The sequence below is a fragment of the Dermacentor andersoni genome, chromosome 5 (genome assembly GCF_023375885.2).
Source record: "Dermacentor andersoni chromosome 5, qqDerAnde1_hic_scaffold, whole genome shotgun sequence".
Lineage (NCBI taxonomy): Eukaryota > Metazoa > Arthropoda > Arachnida > Ixodida > Ixodidae > Dermacentor > Dermacentor andersoni.
In genome coordinates, this window is record NC_092818.1 from 67,067,231 (window position 1) to 67,087,051 (window position 19,821).

Genomic DNA, 19,821 nt, shown 5'->3' on the forward strand with positions numbered 1-19,821 from the left:
TAGCTGGCTGCTCTACGCTGTATACCGGGGCGTCACACGGAAGCTAAGCGGGCCCACGCAGTCGTCTGAGCTTAGTTGAAGAGGGTTGCTTCTTTCGTGAAGAGTACGACGTCTAGAGGTTACAGGAATGGAGCAGGGGGATTATTTACATGGGAGAGGCAAACTTATTTACAGAACAAGGGATACTCGTACTGGCCATAGCACGGAGCACAGTACATCGTTCTCGTAGCGAGAGCTATAGGTGCCGTTGCCAGATGGGGGGACTTGGCACCCGGAGGTTCCGCGTCCCAGAGCTTACATTTACTTTCAACCCAACATCATTAGGTACATTGACCCGGCACTCCCCCTCTATCCGGATTGACTGGGCGGGGGGCTTTGTTTATACCAGAATATATATTTCCGGGAGAGCACACACCTGATTGAGCACGCCCGAGGAGCCGAAAAAGTGAACTTAAATACTGGCCATCTGTCCTCCTTAGATCCCTAGGCCAGGGAAATACGAGGTCCCACGATCCTCCAATAGGAGCGTTCGTGGTCGTCGAATGCTCCTCTTTGAGAGCAAAGGCGCGTACAATCGCTCCGGTACCCTTGTTCACGGAACACAATCGGAGAAATACCCCAACCCGCCGTGGTTGCTTAGTGGCTATGGCGTTGGGTTGCTAAGCACGACGTCACGCATGTTTTAAGATCCTACACCCTTTGTGTCAGTGACGCGTTCTTGGAAGAATGAACCCAGACCCAGTGGCACATACTCGATGGGTCAAGAATCGATCAGCCAAACTAATAAATTGAAGAAAATGAAGTAAGCCTTTAAACTGATTAAGAGGCTTCTGCGCTTTAGGAACATTTACGATCGGACATTCCGTTCGCAGGTACCATGCCTTGATTTATTGTTTCGTTACGCAGAACAGAGGTACCGTCACTGGTCCTACTTCATGGGTCCATCGTAATTGCTTAGTAGTCATGGTACTGGGCTGCTAAGCATGAGGCCAGGCCCCGCACACTCTGAAGTTCAAGACATGGCCACAGAGGGCGAAAAAATCGACCGCGCGCCGCTGCTATTAAACAAGCATAGTAAAACACCTCAAGGGATTCCCGAGTTAGTTTCAATATTTCCCGCTAGGGGCGCCGTAATAAGCGCAATTTTTTTTTACGAACTTTCTCCTACATTTAGCGAAGCATGTTTGTTACATAAGATAAGCCATAAAATTATCTTTGCTAATTAGCTACTGTACTTTTCATGAGTAAGTTTACTGTTTTTGTCATTATAAACGCAAATAGCGTTCAGCATCATCGATCTTCCACGTGACCCCCCGCCTGGATTCAAAATTTTTTTCGAGTGCATGGCTGCACGGATTCATTCGTTCGTACACTTAGACTGGTTGTTTCTTTGTTGCTAAAATTAGTTTATTGCGATTCGATGTCTCGCGTTACTTAACTTGGGGTGAAGTGACGTGTTTGCAAGTGGACATGTAAGCCCGAAAGCTACGTTTCGGTCGTAAGCCATGCGTCTGCATCGAAATGGGAACCGTATTCTGCGACTGAGGACAGCAGTACCGGTGAGTCGTTTAATATCGCTGCCTGAATCCTTAAGTAATATTGCTCTCGTTAATTTACAGACGGAGACAAGTTAACGAACTAGATGCTGCATTACATATGGGCAGTTAGGACCCTCCGTTGCTGTTTCCGAAATAAACTTTTAGTTGCGAATTCACGAAAGAGAAAGCTATATCGGAACGCGCGTCACATTTCTTATCTCGCAGCCGTAGCCATGGGTGACAGAGTAGACTTATCAATGCATTTTTTTTCGAGTCCGCCTGCAAGTTCTTTCGTCCGCAGAACCCAATAACCCTTTGATAAACTGAAGCTAAAATATTGAATTTATTGTATCAAACAGCTGCACGCACGATAATTCACCCATATTTCGTACCTGCTGGTTCGAAATGTTCTTGCTGTTTAGTTTGGTTTACCTGAGGACATTTATTTTTGTTGTAGTGAAGCGGTTCATCACGTTCATGCAGAAAAAGAATGCATCATTGATAATAGCTTCATGTCTTTCATGCATTTGCTTGTGAAACCAGCAGTGTGATCTCTTCTATTGTATAAAATGAGTGCACAAATGTTCTGTTGACACACATTGTAGTTAGGTAGATACCTATGTTATGAACAGTGGCAATATTTATTTAACCCCACATAGCCCAACATATCATTTTTGATAAGCTGGATTCGATGCCTGAAAAAATTCATTTTGTGCTATAAACCCAATGTACAGCTCATACTAGCCTTTTCGATATTCTGGAGGGAGTGTTCAGTTGTGAATAGTTCAGCAAATGAATTACTAATTCGGTAATCATCATACTAATTCATTTTACTGAATTGTAATTTTGCTGTTTTCTTCGTACTAATATACTCTCTGTGACCAGAAATATGTGTTAGCAAGTATTTTTTTTTTTAAGTTTCTTTGACGTGGGACGGTGTGCATTTGCATGTGTTCTGCAGTTACAAACCATTACAGTGTCACAGTTTCTTGCATTTCACATAGCAAAATTGATCTTTTTTTCAATTTCTGATTGAGTCAAAATTTATTTTCCTCTCAAATCCTGGCAGTCCAGAGGGCTCGCGAGAGGGCCGTCAGGTTTCACCTGATGGTCATCGAGTGGGCCTAGCCAGGTGACGTGGAGCTTGCTTACGTCTATAGTGGACCGATTAAAGTTGTTTCTCTCTCTCTCTCTCTCTCTCCAGACATGCAGTAAAAAGGATGGTACCTGTGTAAAGCAAGGCACTCACGCATTGAAGAGAAGCTTCTGTCTACTACAAGGCCATTGTGTGGACTTTGGCCGCTACTTCGCAATGCAAGCTGCTCACTTTCAACGGCAACTGTCGGTTCAAACAGGTGGGACGCTCTTTCCAACCTGTTTGCACTGCTGGTTGTCGCTTGTTACCAGACCGCCAGGTCCGACAACGAAGTAGGAGCTCGCGTTAATTATTCCAGCGTATCTCGACATGCAAATTTTATTGTTGTTGTTGCACGAGAATGTACAGGGACACTGCTTTTCTTCTACCAATAAAGTCGCACGTTCAGTTCACTCACTTGTCTTGTTTGTATGGGCGTCAGTAGAGGCTCTTTGGTCTCCTGGCAATTAGAGCGCACCAGCTACGCGGCAGCCAAAACAAGGCATGCCGCAGAGCCATAGATTGCATAGCCAGCAGGGCGAGCGCAGCGCGTACCGGCGCACGCTACCGACGAGAAGCGGCCATATTGGATATTGCTCTAAAAAAAAAAAAAACTGCGTTTCCGCTTCCGTGTTAAGCCTCGCCATCTGGCGTCCCCTCCGCTAAGTTCCATGCGCTGCCGCTGCTTATTTTCGTACCACTGCGGAAGGTACAGTTTCCCTTCTCTAAAGTTAGTCTTCATTCTATGATGAGGCCACGCGATCGAATCCCGGCCACGGCGGCCGCATTTCGATGGGGGCGAAATGCGAAAACACCCGTGTACTTAGATTTAGGTGCACGTTAAAGAACCCCAAGTGGTATACATTTCCGGAGTCCCCCACTAGGCGTGCCTCATAATCAGAAAGTGGTTTTGGCACGTAAGGCCCCATAATTTAATTTCAATTTGAGAAATACCCCAGGGCACACACGGCTCACTGCACCAAGAGAAAGAAGGGGATGCTCGTAAACAGGGGTGTAACGCTTGACTCCATTGGCGCGTCTTGGTTCTTGGGATGTCCCATCAATTAGCTGGTTCGTTTGTCGATCGGCTTCGGTGGCCAGCAGCGACCGTAACGAGGCGACATCGAATGCACTATAACTAGAGTTTCTTGGTCTCAGCGTCAAGATCGGCGAACAAGTGACATCAGTCAGTCCAGTAGACGTCAGACGTGTCACCTTGGTGTCGCCGCTGGTCTGTCCGGCACGACGTATTGTTGCGAGCTTCACAAAACTGATTCGTCTCGGGAAAGCAGGACAGCTTCGAAGGTCACTGGCCCTACTGGCCGAACGTAATAGCACCCATTTTAAAGAGTACTGATATAAAACTATTGAATTTTGTCTTTTCTTTTGTAATATGTAGCCAAATGACGCGATAATCACAGCATAGAACCGCTTTTGATTCACCGTTCAGCACGTAATTAAATTGTTATGCCAACCTAATGTTAGCACTGCTTTTATAAGGGGCCATAGCAAGAACGTGCAATTGTTGTTTCCTTTACTAGCTCCAGACATGCCAGCCAAACCATGTGATGTAATAAGCAGTCCAAGTTTCGATTTCAGAGGCCAACAAGAGGGGAGCACCTCATGAGATGCGTCGCAAGCACAGCTGGTCACGTGATCGCACAAAACTGTGACGCGCCCTCTGGCAATGGATTCGTGTTCCTAGTTGTTTTGCTTTACGTACGCCACACGCGCCGAGCAGTGTCCTCGTCGTCGTCCTCATTTCATCGTCCAGCGGCAACGATTTTCTGCAAACGGGAATGGCTCCATAATAGATGTGGCTGGTCGCTTTCAGGCGCAGGAATCTTCAAACCAACCGCCTCCCACACGTGGCCACCCAGACGGAACGGCAGTCTTGCTTTCCGCAGCTGCCGATAGGTGGCGACACAAGTCTACGCTAGACAAGAAGCAATTTATGATAACTCAAAGGGAAGCTCATTGCTTTTCGAAGCAAGATCGAGATGCCTTAGAACACGCACCTATAAAGCGCAATATAAGAACGAAGAAGAAGCATGTGTTTGCTGCGGTAAAGCTAGGGAAACTATGGAGAATGTTTTATTAGAATGTGAAGACGTCTACCCAGCGGTCGATTTAGGTACCGCTGGCCTCCTTGAAACCCTTGGGTTCAGCGAGAGCAGTGGAAAAGTAAACATATCCGCATAGGGATTAGTAAAAGGTGATTGGAGGTTTGGTGGAAGAAAAGTAGGGAAACGACAAAAAAAATATACGGTGACGTACAAAAGTACAGTTCACCATAGGGGATCAGAAAATTTGGTTGTGGGAGTTCGTAGTGTTTCTTTTTTTATTATTGTTCAACGTAGGTAGGACATTAGACAGTATATTAGCAAGAGCTTGCTGAGGCAACCCACCGCCCCGTTCCAAAGGGGACGCTCATAACATCCATTCATCCATCCAGACACCCGTCTACGCTAGCGCTACTTTGGCAGCAGTTCGCTTCCCCATTGATTCCCCATTGACGAAGGCAACTTCGTGTTTTTTTAAGCGAACCTTTGTTTACCTGCCATACCGTGGTTTCGCCTGGGTCGGTCGGTCGGTCGGTCAGTGATCGGGTGCTCGCATTCTGGTCGAGTAAGTTCTTCCTCACTCTTAACAAAAAATAAATCTCAGTGCCCTTCCAATCTGCAAAGAAGGATGACCAGCGAAGCTGTGAATGTGGGCCCATTACTGGCGAACTGCGCCTCTGCCACGGGTCGGCCCGGCGTCACACCATCATCGGGATTTTTTTTCTACGCACGGACACGATAGTGAGCAAAAGAGCCCTAACAGCGTCGCTCTAAAAACCAGAAAAAGCGCTTCCGTGGGATTTTAACCACGGCCCGCTAGCCTGATGCTCTAACCATTGGGCCACAGTAGCACGTGTACACCACATATCGTGCCAAACTAGCTCTCGGAGACGATCGCGGTGTGTTGAATATGCTGATGACGTCAATACTATGGCAAGTACCCTCAAGAAGTTGTCGGCCAAGAAGCGGCCGGTACATCAAAAACAAAAAGAAGAAATTAAGAAATACAAGCTAATATAAGAGTGGTCACATTGCGTAGTACGGGTGCTCTAGAGCACATGCGCGTGCGGCAGTTTCCTTTACGCGAAAGACGCAGAAATGAAGCAGGCAAACTTATTGCATTTCGATAAAGGCTTGAGGAAAGCTTCTCTTCACATATAAATTCAAAAATCCGCACATTTTTGTTTACAAACTAGACCAGCAACTCCATACTCGGATGTGATGTTGCATCCACGACCTTTCACGTAGCGGCGCAATGCGCCGCTCCTTGCTTCCCTTCCCTCCCCCGTATTCTTCATGCATCCCGCACCACGATTCTGTGGGAAGGCGTCCTTCGCGACGGTGCCTCCGAAGCTCGCCCACTGGGTCCGCCAGGCACTCATCCATTGGGCATGGCGGTCCATTGCCGAAGACGTCGTAGGAACCCCGGAGTTGGGGCCCCTTCCCAATTTCCCCTTCCCAATTTCAAGTACAGAAGTTTTAATCACCATATCATCATCATCATTGTCATCATCATCATCACGGAAAACTTTTCTTGGCTATGAAGCGAAAGCTGCAAGCGAAAGCTACGGTGGCGGAGCTTGTCTATTCGTACGCGATGCAGTCCGTGTGAGCTCGGTACCCATTTCTCTTACTCTGACCTCGCACAACGTCTTTAGTGAAGGCAGAGACAGTTAACTTCGCGTGAATCAATCAATGTTTATGCACATCCCATATGTACCGAATTCTGAACAGCGAGCAACGGCAGCCTGTGTCAGAGCCCCGAAGCGGCCATATGACCTTGGCGTCGGTTGAGACTTGGACGTGCAGCCGACGCTGGTGTCGGTAGAGGCGGCGGAGCAGTCAGCTCGCACAATCCTTCGTACATGCTGACGGTGGGCTCTGTGTACATGCAGACGGCGTACATGCAGACAGAGATAGGCTCGCTCGGATTTCGCGCACACGTGACAAACACTTGCTTTGTCTGCTTCGACAGTATTTTATTGATGGAGTTGGTCAACAGCCTCTCAGGGAAGTTGACTGGCAGCACAGCATGCGACGAGCATCTACTAGAAGACGCGAGAGCCATTTTGCCTTTAACGAATGCGTAAATCATGTTACGGTCTCGGTGGTGCGCTAATTTGAAAGGACGAGCTAAAAGTACAATGAAGTAGTAGTAGCGGAGTCATGGATGTTGTGTATCGTTTCAACTTAGGTGCTGTAAAGAAAAAAAGAAGTTGTTTTTTATTCCCCATGTGTAAGACCTGCACAATACTGCAAGACTATTTTCAGAAGAGGCGAAAGAGGCGCGGCTTTCATTCAGTAAACTTAGCTTCAAGCCATGAAAACGTTTCCGCTGGTATAGTAGGGTCACCGTCTAATCTACGTACGCATTCACGCCTTTTCTTCTCCTCCTCATCATCCATCCCAATACTTTCACTCGTTTTCCCTTTTCCCCAGTGCAGGCCCAATGCTCTGTCTTTGCTGCCAATGAAATCACTCTCTCTCTCTTTCTTCCCTTACCGACTAGTTAAGTAAGAGTGTAATGCGTCATATTGAACCATCCCGACCATGAAATGACCACAAAATCTTTTTTTTCAAAAGCTTCAGTAACAAGAAAGAAGAATTACTTGTTCTAAACGCACGACCCTGACGCGGACAGCGTTCCTCCACGAGTGACAGCTGAGAAAGACTGGCTGCCCAAACTGTGCAGTCCAGGCTGTCGAAGTAAAACGAAACTGTGTAGAAAAGCGGAGCTGAAAACCGCCGTCGTTGCTTAGTGGCTATGGAGTTGGGCTGCTAAGCACAAGGGCGCGGGATTGAATCCCAACCACGACGGCCGCATTCGGATGTGGGCGAAATGCAAGAACGCCCGTGTAGATTCAGGTGCACGTTAAAGATCCCTAGGTGGTCCAAATTTCTGGGGTCCTACACTACGACGTGCCTCATAATCAGATCGTGCTTTTTCCACATAAAGCCCTATAATTAAATTAATTGGAACTAAGTTATTTTTCTGCTATCCTATAAGAACTCGAACCGGAACTTATTGTAGGAACCATTCCAAACCGGTCTGACAAAGAAGTCACTGTAAAGGGCACCGAGACGCACTCGTAGGTAACGTCAGAGAGGAAACATTGGACAAAGGCTCAAAGCCTCCCGTAGTCTGGAAATGATACCCACGCTAAAGGTAAGACTCTAATAACATCGATAACCTCACCTCACTTGTGACATTCATCATCATCATCGTCGTCGTCGTCGTCAACCTATTTTAAGCCCACTGCACGACATTCGTTTTGTTGTTCATTTCACGGCTATGAAAGCTGCCCTTCGTGATGAAAAATGTGGGCAGCCTGTACAGAATATAAATGGGCAACTCCTATCACTCTTTGCCAAATACTAATATACAAGTCCCTCATTGGTCCCTGTCTCCACGGGTGATATTCACGCAGGTGTGCCGCTTACAGGTGAAACTAAGTGGAATTAAACAAGTTTTCAACGCACTGGGCACTGTGACCTTCGAAAACAAATCAAGTACCTGTTCACGCCGTGGCGTACAGTGTGTTCAATTTGTGCCGTAAAGGAACAAATTGAACAAAAACAACTTTTGTTCAACGAAGTTGAACAAAAAAGTTGGGAACTTCACGCACTTGTAGGCGACTAAAGGCGCGCTCACACTAGCGGGAGACTTCCCGCAGCGGCACAGCGTCAACGTCGATGCTGCGTCGCAGCTGCTCGGAATGACGATCACACTGCGCGCGTTTTCTCGCTGCGGTTGTCTTGGAATGTAGAGAGAGGAGGCGTTGAGGGAGGACCCTAAAGAGCAGAGAGGGAAGGGGATAATCATGTGACACCAGATTTCCCGCGTGGTCGTCTTGACCGTCTGCTAGCTCTCCTCGCGTCGCCCTTGTTGTCACGAGGATGGCTGGTTCGAACGATGAGCTGTTGGCTACGGTAAACGTACTTATACTTGCTTGTTCGCTGCTTCTGCACCGTCGCCGTGCACGGAATGCACGGAAGCGCCGATTTTGGGCCAGTCAGGCCGAACTCCAGTCCTATTAATTCCCATCGGTTGGTTTTGCCATCCGTGTCTTTATAGTCGCAATGCGTCTTGTCATAAAGAAAAGGATAGCACCGAATACATTCCAGGAACCGCTCAAAATCCTCAAGTCGCATGTTCATGGTGGCAAAGCAACCGCCGAGTGTCCCGCAGCACGCGCGCAGCCTCTGCCTCCGCCGACGGGGTCACTGAACTGGGACCGACGTCACGGTTCGCGGTCGGCCCCCATTGGCTGTTCTCGTCAGCGGCGCGGGAAAAATAGGTACCCGACCCATCGCTCTGCGGGACGGCACAGCGGCCTGTCTGCGGGAGAAAAACCGGCTTTTGCGGGAGGCGGCTCGCGGAAAACGTTCTGCGTTGCCCGTTTTCCCGCCACTGTGAACGCGCCTTAATATGTCGGGCTCCCACCGTTTCCCGACCAACGTGGGCCAGTGTGTATCATATTGTCACGTGGCGGTGACGTTGAAGAACACAGTATATGACACAGTAGCAATACTGTGAAAGACAAAACCTTTATTGGGCGAACCTGTGCCCACAAAACAGGCTACACTTATAGCACAACGATAGCGGCGAACACGGTAGGCAATCGTAGAAAATCTGATCAGCGGGTCAAGCGCGTCGGCTTTTATACATTAATCGTCGAAGTTCCAGAGTAATCGATGGGACCCGCGTGCCTTCCACAAAGTTCTACATTATTCGCGTAGCGCACACATGCGATCAGATTACATAAGGTTCGGTCAGACAGCGGATGGAAGCATCGATAACATTCCAGAAGCTTCCGATACATGCAGGCGCGTCCTGCACTGTGCGATAACATTTGTTAGGCGGTGAAACGTGTCACCCGATAATGACAAACAAGTACACGTGTCAATATGCTACATGACATTAGTGGTACAGCTGCTGTGCTGATGGAGCAGGGTTCAAGACAAATAGTCAGACCAACTTTGGTCACTGGGCATGTGCCATATTGGGCATGTGCCGGTCTTCAATGAACATTCTTCGGCGCCAACTTGGATGGCTGAGTATGTGCTTTTGGGCATGTGACACACTTCATTGACAAAAAAAAATAATCTAGAATTGCTCCGGTGCTGACCTGAATCGAACCCGCGACACATACATCGAGACAGTTGTGTCTGAAAATAATATATTCATACACGCGCCACGTGCCAATTTCGCGTCGCCGCTAGATGGCGCAGCGTGATCAATGAACACATCTCCATACGCGCTTCATACAGGACGAGTTTGAGTGGTGGCAGACGTGGCGTGTCGCTACATTGCTTCAATGCTAATCGCATTAACGTCAACATTCATGATGCGATTATCCCAGAGGTTTTCCCCTGAGTCGCTGAATGAACTTCTGAGACGGAGTTCGTACATCGGTCCGCGTCACGTGTGAGTCGGGATAAACTATATTTCCCTCAAATAAATTTGCGAGTTAGGCTGCAAAACCTTCTTTTCTAAGAAATTCGATTCTGTTTTGTTGAAAACCGCTATGAGTTCCTGTGAACCGGTTCAAACCACTACGACCCATTATTGTTATTATTATCATTATTATTATTCTCCAGAACGGAACATGAAGCGAACCAGAAACTATGCAGAAGGCCGAACCCGGACCCTAATCGAACTCGCAAAACTCGCGAAATTGCACTGTCTGAATTTCGCGCTGAAACTGGACCACTGGTACATGAGTATGACGTCACTTAATTTAGAAAGTTTTTTTTTTTTTCAGGAATTTCGGCGTCGGCTGAGTAATGGTTACCGAAGCTTGCCATGTTCAATGTTTTGGTTCGTTGAGAGCACCGTGCATTTCATTTTACCGATAAGCAATTACCTTGGCACCAACTGACGCTGCCAAGATCAATGACGTCACGGCGTTCTGGCTCGCTTAGATGAAGACAGCGTTACCACCCGTCTTTCCGCTTTGCACCTTTTCTGGCTTACCAAACGCCTTCGCGTGGTAAGAGGGGCGTTTCTATTATTGTAGAAAGGGGTAATTGATCAATACAGGTAACAATTTTCATTTTTAGTGTCACTTTAAATGGCCATTCAGCATAATTTTTGCTTTTGACTTGTATGGTTTGATGAGTTGATCATTGTCTATGGAATCATATGCAATAACGTTACTGTGCATGCACGAGAAAGGTATTATACAGATACAGTATCTTACGCCACAGACTATCAGAACGAAGTATGGTTGCCATCCACAGCTTCGCCTTTACCAGTGCCGAACCGTGTGCACCACTTTACTCTGCAAGGTTTCGGCGGGGATAAGGGCTATTCGGAATTGCAACAAGGTCTCAGTGGCGAGATGTGGGTTGTGATACACGGAAAATTTTCGGAGTAATTCACGGAAAGCCCTGCTGCTCGTGGTTCCTCCCTCATGAGGGGGGATCACGCACTTGAGGGACAAATGACTGTAGACTCAAGTAAAACGAAGCTTTCTCCGCCTCTTTTTATAGCTATACCGCTGCTGCTGGCCTTCTTTTCTACGGAACTACTCAGTGATACAACAAATGGTGCCTCGATCAGCTCACTGCAGCGCAAATTCCTCGCAGAACCGGCCTTGCATCAATTGATATGTTTGTAAGCGATAGCTTACGCATTACGACCAGAGACACGCGGCAAATTTCGGTGACGAACGCATCCCTTTAGCCACCACGGAGGACCTTGTAGATGAATCGGTACTTTTATCCAGCATTAAAGAATGTCCAGTTACACGACACGACGTGCTTGACCTTGCAGAAACACATAATGAAAGAGGCGCTGCGAATTTCGTGGATGAGTGCTTGTTAATGTTGATTCTTTTTCAACGTGGGTAAAACGCGTCCCCTAACTTCCTAAAGGGCCCCTCACCAGGCCCCATAGCAAATTTTAGCTATACGCTGGAAGTTGTTACGTGTCCTCTGGGGAGTGTTCTGTCGCAATAATGTTTCAAATTGGCTCACTATAGCCGAGATATAAATATTTCAGTGCCGCGAACCCATGATTTCAGCAAGCGAGCTACACTACCAAGCGAGACGCTCTCTCCACTCGCCCCGTCTAGCAAGCCAAATTCCTTCCCTGCGTTCTCTCATGCCGGACCTCGAGGATCACGTGACACATACGTCACGGGCCCCGCCTTCATTTCTTTTTCGGCGTTACGCACTTCCGCCGGCGGCGTTGCGCGCGAGCTGTTATAGTTTTGCGCAGCGCAGGTTATTGCGCGTTGTGCACAAGACACGTGACTAACGGTATATTTTAGTGCTATACGAATACTGAGGCAGAACAAGTGGATCGCGAAGCATCATCACGCGCTGGAACGCGGTAGAAAATGGCATAGTTTCGGTACCTGCGCACGTGACCGCACGACCATGGGAACAAGCAGACGACGCGGAAGTACCCCCCATTTCACTTGCTTCGGTGCGAAGTAAAACAAAAAAAACACGCAGACATTCAGTTGGTGTTTTATTATTTCCTCAATTCAAGCAAAAGATCGCACAGATAACAGATGTTGTCTTGAATAATTCTTGAAGTCACGTGCTACCACGAGCGACGTCACACTGTGGACTCGAGTACGTAGGCGCAGGGACGCGAGTATACGTCATCCTGTGGTTTGGAGCGCGGCGGCCGAGAGGAGAAGGAAAAACGGCGTTCGGTTTGAAATTTCAGACCTTTCCGCGGCGCGTAGTGATGTAATACTTTGCAGACACGATCGTTATCGCTCAATGCATGCTCTGAGCTTGTCAGCTCAAGATGAGGAGACCTGGTGAGAGGCCCTTTAAGAAACGCCCGCTCACCTTTTATGGGGAGCCTACATGGAAGCACGGTTTTAAAACAAGACGAGTACGTATAGGCTCCCTGACTTTTACAGCGAAGCTGTATATGGCTAGCCGATTCGTCCGTCCGTCTGTCACCTGCACGCCGAAAACTCCTCCGGCGCAACCGCATGCGCGAAAAAAGAAAAATAAAGAGAGGTGCGTGATTTGCTGCGACTGTATGGACGTCGTTGGTCTCCGTCGCAGCCGAGCGCGCACACAGCAGGCTCTCTCCAGCTCCAAAATGGGTAGTCCAGGGCCCATGATGTCGCTGAAAGGCTTGGCCTGTCAGTGCCAACGTGAAAGCGGCCCGCCTTGGCTTAAGAAGTCGAGCCTCCGGATCTGATTACAATAAACGTTTTCACACACACACACGTGTCATACGTACTCCTGAGGAGCAGGCAGCTTTTGATCAGCAGCGGCGCCAGCAGAACCGGGAGTGAGCGCGTCTACGCCGTGCCGATGCTGCAACTCGGGCACAAGAACAGGTTCGTGCAGCCGACCGCAAGCAGCAACTGCATGCCTACTGAGGATCCGCAGCCTACCAAGCTGTCGTTTAATGAACCGTCTGGATTAACCCAGTGATAAACACCGGGGCAGCACGTTTCAGTTTTTCTGGTTAACCACCTGTGCGAAGAGCTTGGGCATTGATTTTCTTTATAATTATTATGCGACGCGTTTAACGTGCCAGGCGTCTCAAGCGCTAGCTTTCACGAAGGAAATTCTTAGAGGTGCTTTCTTTTCGTTTCTAGCATGCGGGGTTAGAGCATCGGGCTTTCTTTACTGGATTACCCGGGTCTGAAACCAATCACACGAAATTTTTATTTATTTCTGTGTAAATATATATGTATACATGCATATATACCGTGTGTACCAGCTAATGTTAGCCAAGCTGTTCAAAGAAAAAAAGCATAAAACACCAGGGCAAGATACATTTATAACACCCACGGTGTTCGATCATCAGCGTTTTGATAGCCGAATTCCGTAGGTCTTAAAATCGTATTTTGCGCAGTCTTCTTTCACTCATTTTTTTCTGTATAGATTGAATAACGTTAGCTGAAACACCCTATATATAGGGTGTTTCAACTATCATGCACCAAGATTTACTTATATTTCAAATACCTAGACAGAACGAAGGTAACGTTGTTGGCCGTCGCTTGGAGATACGATTATTAAAGCGAAAGTTTACTGGCCGCGAACTTGCGATTTCGCCGAGGCGGTGCTCCGAGGAGGCACATGACGTCACAACGTGCGCCTCGCCGCGGATATTTCTTTCTCTCTCGCTCCCTTGTCACTACTGCGCATGCGCCACTAGTAGCACCAAGCCACAGGTGTTCCGCCGCTGCTCAGCGCCGCACCTTTCCGCCGCCGCCGTTTCGTATGACGTCACACCGCGTTCCTCGTCGTTGCGCTCGCCTCCGCTCGCTTCGCCAGCTGCGTCGCATGCGTGATAACACGTCGGAGGATTGAAAAGGAGAGCTCGCGTGCGCCACAACCACAGTTAAGGTGGCAGTATGGACGGCGACCATTCTGTAAGCAGGAGGAGGCCTGGAATCGACATCGGAACGAGATGAAGAGGAAACGAATCGCCCAAGAAACAGACGAACAGCGCGCCGAACGACTGACTAAACGCCGTAACATAGCTAGACAACCAGACTAACCTGGACTTGCAATCAAGGTTAAGCAAAGCTAAGCTGCTATGCCTTAGCTTTCGCTACGTATATCCTGGCATAGCCGAGCTAAGCCACTGTCAATTTTTTCTTTCATTGCGCTTAATTGCGTAATAACTGATCTTAAGTAATCCCCTACTCAAATATTATAATTAGATTAAAAGTGTCAATGAGAAAATTGCAAAGCAACATGAAAACCACCCGATACCGCTTTATGTTGCTCAATACCTGCTACAATAAAGTGTTTTTCCGAGCTTGGAAGAAGCCAGCGGATTCACGCAACATTGCCGCGCGACTGGTCGCTCGAGGCACTCAGACATTGAGGGGCTTTACGGCCACAGGGCTCGTCGCGGCATCCCGCGGTAGCCGCGGTAGACTGCGTTACGCAGCACGCCGCTGCCATCTCGGAGGTCAAGCGCAGCAGACGCAGCTACGGGCTGTGCAAAGTTTAAATGATATTTCTGTCTTTTTGAGCTCGCACGCTCATGTTTTATGCGAAGCATACTAGCCGCAGAACCACGCTCTTCCTTGCTGCGCCGCGCGGCCGCGTAGCTACCATATGACGTCATAACAGCTGCAAAAGCGGAGGCTCAACTCGTGCGCTCGCTTGCGGCCGCGTAGCTACATAGCCGGGTCTCAGATCGTGCACTCGCCTGCATGAGTTGTTTCTTCGTCTAGCCGAACCAAATATAGCCAAGCAACAGCAGTTCACCAGGCTAAACAGTGGTTCAACAACTAAAATAAAGGCTAGTATGCTTCGCATCCTGGGCTTGACCTTAGCTAAGCCACAGCCATTTTTTTTTTAACTTTTTACTCAACATTAGAAATGACGTATTATTGAGAACGCTCTCGCGATCACGAAATCAGCCAATAGCATTGGTGCGCCAGGTACTTTTGATGACGCTGCATGACGGCATTGCGGAAGCGAGAGCAAGCAATTTTTTGCTGTTTTTTTTTTGCAAGAGATGGTAAATCTCCAGCGGCTTGCAGTGCAGTAATATTTAGCTCACATGTTCACAGCAGCTTACACGACAGACCGACAACCTTTTTCTTGCTATTGTAATGGGGTGTATTGAACAGTTCAGATGGTAGCTACTGTTCGTAATCGAGAAGAGAAGCCAGGTGACGCCGAGCAGGAACAGCTGGTTGCCCGAACGGCTCACGCTTGTGCTAAGCACTGGCGATCAGGCCGGCCCACTGGTTGCACTGCAGGCATGGAACAGACAATCTGGCTAGCCTTGTCCTTGTGCTCTTCTTCTTCATTACACTATGTTAAAAAAAGTGTTTAAGGGCTCCTTTAGAACGTTGCGGTTGGAGAAAGACTCACAAGATGTCTCTACTAACACTGTTGCTGTAGTGTGAAAAAAAAGCAGGGAAGAAATTGATATGACCGGTTCCGTTACAGGCATAGGTAGCGGTACAATGTAGATAGAGAATTTTGAGGAAAAGGAAAAAGATTGTGTAGATTATTACGAAAATTCTAAAATGAAAAGCCCCTATAGCATATCGGACTAACTCAAGCAGGCCTGGGTGACCATTTGTCACCGCCTCGTTTCAAAGGCGATGCCAATAAATAATAACAATAATCAGTTGTAGCTGAAGTAAAACGGTATACCATGAAATTCTATTACCTGTACGGACAAGCTAAAGCTCTCAAATATCACCTACCGGATGCTGCAGACATAAGCATCAGGAGCACCGCTTGTACTGCCATCCTGTGGTGCTGAGCTCTACTAGAGCACACAAAGCTATTAGAGCAACGATAGGTCATGCGCTGCTTTGTAGCAGGCGAAAAGACTCGGACGCAACATATTCATCAGTCCAGAATGGCTCAGCGTCGTCGTTAAACGAAGTGGCACATGATGTTGCAGCCAGCGCGCGCTGCTACTAATTATATGTTCCGTAGAGAGAAGAGAGAGAGAGAGATGAAGAGGAAAGGGAGGGAGGTTAACCAGATACTAGTCTCCGGTTTGCTACCCTGCACTGGGGTTTGGAGATAGGGATTAGAAAGAGGACAGAGAGGAAAGGGTTACAAAAATGCACACGCAGATACAACACACAAAGGGCGTTCCACTTAGAGACGTTCACAAAGGCCGGTAGAACGCAACAAACGCCGCAGCAATTGCGCGGCCTTCTTCTGTGACGTTAGATTCTGTCGATGGTGTAGAATTCCTCCTTCCAAGAGTGGTCGATCGTCCAGCTAATTGAGTTCCTGGCGAAGGGATTCCCTCTGCAGACTACTGCGGGCAGTCGCACAAAATATGGCCAATGGATTCTTCATGGCCGCAGTGGTCACAGTTTGCGGTGTCGGCATCCCTATGCGGAACTGATACTGTAATAATACGGATATATATATATATATATATAGCCTATATGTAGCCCAGTGGTCCTTATATAATGGTTATCCTTTATGGGATGCGTAGGTGGGAGTAAAAGGGCGGGTGATGGCACATTGTGACGTTGAGTTCAACTAGAACATGCATCATCATCAGCCTATTTTCATCAGTAATCAGAGCACGCATAATAGTATTTCGGTGAGTATGAGCGGTCTACTTAGCGTCAGATGTAGAAGACATCTGCAGCTATATACTCTCCGGGAGGTAAATCGACTGTTATAACACTGACGTTACCAAAACGTTTCTAGCCATTTGCGATTTAGGAGGAAGGTTTAGCTCGGAGGCTCCGATCTATATACATCGGAACGAAAAAAAAAAACATTTTAATTGTGAACCACTTCACCAAATTTGATGAGATGTGTTGCATTTAAAAGGAAGCGTTAACGTCTAGTGGCTGTTGGAAGCAGAATTTTGATTTATACCGGCAACATTTATTAAAAATAATTGAATATCGCAAACTTTAAAAACAAAGCACGTTTACAACTCTATAACTAAGCAATGAAAAATGCTATCACAATTATGTCTACTACCTCTAACATTATATTCAAAGCGGACAAAACTGATGTATTATACGCCGCTATCAAATATATCATTATTATTTGATTGGGACTTTTGCAAAACACTTGTAAACATTGCTAGGACTTCCCATAAGCTGTAAATTCATATATGAAATGTGTCCACTTTAGCTGTTCTAAAATATGAGGTCTACAGACTAGCGCGCTCTACTTTTAGAGCGAAGTTATGTGTGTAAACTTTGAGCTTCTATTTCTTTGAAACATACAAAAGTTTCGGCAATATTTCGAAGAAATTTAAGGCCCTTAATAAGAAATATCGGCTCTCTACCGTCAATAGAATCGAACTTTCACTCCAAAATGCAACGCAGTTCATTAAAATCCGTCAAGCGGTTGCCTCATCAACGCATTTGTGCGTTTTTCACGCATTCAAATATGCGGCATACGAGTTGGTTCCTAGTTAAGGCTTCCTCGAAGGCACCACCGGCGCTACTGCTTCAGAGAGACTATGATGTCTCTGGCATTCCTTAAGCACTTGTAGGCATATGACCGACGAGAATCTTTCAGGTTAGCATATTCTCCGGACTGTATACAAGTCTCAAAGTTGAAATTTCGCGAAGTGCAGACTATATTTAAGAGTGCGGAAATTACATTATTTCTTCAGGTCGGAGGCACGCTTGAAGGTGGCAAGGCCGGACTGTGCCTGCGAACTTCTCTCGTGCTGAATCACGCAGCAAAATCACCTCCCCAATGGTTGCCGTAAAATATAAAACACCGTTATAATACGCGAAACGAAGGCTCCAAGCTTCACGGAATTGCTCGAGCTCAGTGCAGTCGACCCTGTGCAAGAACCACAGATCCCGAAGGCGATGAAGACACTGAGGAGCCAGCCATTCGTCGAATCCGGCATGCTTTGAACTGTTTTGTAGTGGCGCACCCGACGAGAGTCATTTTGACGCCGTTTAGTGTCGAGTCCTACATGCAGCGTAATAGAGGACTTGGCGTTTACTGGTTGACCCTGACATTTTTGCTTATCTATATGTATACTATTTACTGGTTGCTAACAAGTTGAAAACTAAGTTTAAAAACAAGTTTAACAGACAAGAACTAAAACAAACAAGAAAACTAAGACAAGTTTAACAGTCTCGGAAGAGAACAGCAGTTTACGATAGGTAGCGAGGCACTGGAAGTGGTAAGGGAATACATCTACTTAGGGCAGGTAGTGACCACGGATCCGGATCATGAGACTGAAATAATCAGAAGAATAAGAATGGGCTGGGGTGCGTTTGGCAGGCATTCTCAAATCATGAACAGCAGGTTGCCACTATCCCTCAAGAGAAAAGTATATAACAGATGTGTCTTACCAGTACTCATGTATGGGGCAGAAACCTGGAGGCTTACGAAAAGGGTTCTACTTAAATTGAGGACGACGCAACGAGCTATGGAAAGAAGAATGATAGGTGTAACGTTAAGGGATAAGAAAAGAGCAGATTGGGTGAGGGAACAAACGCGGGTTAATGACACCTTAGTTGAAATCAAGAAAAAGAAATGGGCATGGGCAGGACATGTAATGAGGAGGGATGATAACCGATGGTCATTAATGGTTACGGTCTGGATTCCAAGGGAAGGGAAGCGTAGCAGGGGGCGGCAGAAAGTTAGGTGGGTGGATGAGATTAAGAAGTTTGCAGGGACAACATGGCCACAATTAGTACATAACCGGGGTAGTTCGAGAAGTATGGGAGAGGCCTTTGCCCTGCAGTGGACGTAACCAGGCTGATGATGATGATGATGATGAACAAGTTGAAGCACCCAACTTCTAGAGAAGTTAGGCCCTGCGGACTATAATCAGGAACATACGGTATGTCATAGGCCGCATTTTTCAAGACGGACCCTTATCTTGGGAGCTATTCCCAAGATATCTTGGGACGGACATATGTTCTGTTTTTGTAGAACCAATTTTCGTGATGTATGCGGCATTTGAAACAAAGATTAGTTTGCCGATTGTTTTCACTTAGAGTGTCCACTTGTTCAAGAATGTCACCTTCTTGTTTTTGGTGCTGGCGTTTGTTACAAGCTATAAACCTATAAAACGTGGTACTTAAGATGATACTGCAGAGATTGACTTGCCCGTGTCGATTTTATAGCGTCTCTGTACCAATTAAGAGAATTATGCCGTATAACCAAGTAAAGGTTACAACAACATTGTCGGAAAAACAGAAATGAGTACGTTAGAATTCTAATTCATGAATAGAAACACATGAGAAATATGGCAGCAAAGATGAATTTACTACAGACCGCTCTCCACAGGGCACAATATTTTTATCAGTGCTCTTGTAAAAGTCGGGGGAATGAATGAAATACTTTTTACGCTGCGCATTTTCTGGCGTTACATAATCTAACAGATGCACCTTGCAGAAATGTATTTTTTTTTGTGTGCAGAGTTAGGAAGAAGTTTTCAGAACTGAATAACTTTTGAGCAGCTTGACGGGCCCCGGACCCCGTCAAGCTGCTCCAAGGCAGCTTTTTGTCCCGGGCCTTTTTCTCTTGGAGCAATAAATGAATCTTGAATCTTAAACCATTCGAGCCGCAATATCAAAGTTGCGCTACCAACATTTCGTAGGAATTAACTTTCTTATACGTAACAAATCTCACTGAAAACAATTCAGCAATTATCTAA

General features: G+C 46.9%; 1 long non-coding RNA gene across 1 annotated transcript; it reads left to right on the forward strand.

Annotated features, from left to right (window-relative positions):
* Positions 1-1,394: 1,394 nt before the first annotated feature.
* Positions 1,395-3,086, forward strand: LOC140218476 (uncharacterized). Its single transcript, XR_011894742.1, has 2 exons — positions 1,395-1,559; positions 2,743-3,086. It is a non-coding gene; the product is annotated as an uncharacterized lncRNA (long non-coding RNA).
* The last annotated feature ends 16,735 nt before the right edge of the window (positions 3,087-19,821 follow it).